Below are 1,753 nucleotides of genomic sequence, written 5' to 3'. Positions count from 1 at the left end.
AACAGGAACCTGCTGTAAAACAGCAATTATGCTGAGTCAGGCTTGATTTTTAATAATCTTTTCCTGTTAAATAAATAAATCAAATCAAATCAAATCAGTATGAAGCAGCTGGAATGTGGATCATGCTTTTCAGGCCATAGTCATGGGTTGGGAAAGTGTGATTTTTTCCAGGATGGAAATGAGGTGCTGCATCAAGTGAAAGAGATTAAGTGTCTCAGGGCTTTGCATGTTAGATAGACAAACTGATTGGTGCAGCTTCCTCAGCATTGCTTACTCAGTGCCAGTTAGGTGTGGTGACGAGGGACACAAGTTCTTATTTGACCAAAAGAATAGCTGAGCTCTCCCCGAAGTTCAATTATCAGAGAAGAGCTCCTGCCCCTCTGAAAGGAACCTGCTGAGGTAAGGACGCCCCACTGTTCTGTGAAGGCCTTTAGAKGTTTGTTACAGAACATTAATGATCAAACAGCATCACAAAGACCAAGAAAAACACAGGACAGTTCAGAATGAGGTGATGGAAAAGTTGGGTTAAGTTCTGAAACAATATCTTAAGTGTTGGACATTTCTCAAAGAACTGTTCAAAACATGATCTAAACATAGAAAGAATATGGCAAAACAGTAAACCTAAACATGGCCACTCACATAAACTGGCATCTTGTCAATGGTAACTTGGGAAGAGCTTCAGAAGTTCACAGTCCAGGCAGGACCTGTTGGCAGCAACACTGCACTCCACAAATCAGTTTCCAACAAGCCAAACATGATGAAGATGGTCTGCTTAGATCAAACAATAAACTCTTAGCAGCATAATAGGGGTGATTTCGTTTGTTTGTTTTTCAGCAATGAGGGATCTTGTCAGAGTTGATGGGAATTAAATTACAGCTAAATACAGAGTGATCCTGCATGAAACAAAGCTGCAAGACTCAAAACTTAGTGGGTGGCAACAAAGCATAATCACGTTATGAAAAGATAAAATCTATAGATTGTTCTTTGGGCTGAAGTACTTCAACTTCTAAAATGCACTGAACATTTTTATAAATTTATGGAGTTTAATAAGGTTATAAATATTCTAAAACAGAACCAGCAGGGTTGTGTAAAGGGTGATTTTTTTTTCTTGACTAGAGGCCAAATTGTGGTACTGTAACTAAAGCGCACTGACACGAGGCGAAGGTTGCAGTCTCTTTTATTGACCACTAGAGGGAGACTGAGTCCAATGAAACTGACTGTGCTGAAGTTAAACTAAATTGAAAATCCATTTTTGTCATTTTCATCATTTGTATGTTACAGGAAAATGTGAAAACTGTTTTTATACACTGAAGAAGAGGTGATTAACTCTCACCAATCAGTAACAGCTGTCAAAAAACATTTATCCATCCATCCATCCATCTATCCATCCATCCATCCATCCATCCATCCAGCCATCCATCCATCCATCCACCCATTATCTTTACTTGCTTCTTCTTTTCAGGATCACAGGGGTCACTGCTGCCCATATCCAGTTAGGGGCGGGGTACAACCTGGACAGGTTGCAAGTCCATCACAAAGACTCAAAGAAAATGAGTCGAAAAAAAAATTCACTCACACATCAGGACAGTTACCAATTAGTCTAACAGTAATTTTTATATATTTTTTTCTGAGATAGGAGAAAATGCACACAAGCATGTAAAGAACAGGCAACCTCTATACAGAAAGGTCCCTGGTCAGGGTTTCGATCCAGCAATTTCCTTGCTGAGAGGCAACAGCTTTACCAACATGTTTA

Source organism: Austrofundulus limnaeus, unplaced genomic scaffold (genome assembly GCF_001266775.1).
Source record: "Austrofundulus limnaeus strain Quisiro unplaced genomic scaffold, Austrofundulus_limnaeus-1.0 Scaffold9, whole genome shotgun sequence".
NCBI lineage: Eukaryota > Metazoa > Chordata > Actinopteri > Cyprinodontiformes > Rivulidae > Austrofundulus > Austrofundulus limnaeus.
This window is presented reverse-complemented; position numbering follows the sequence as displayed.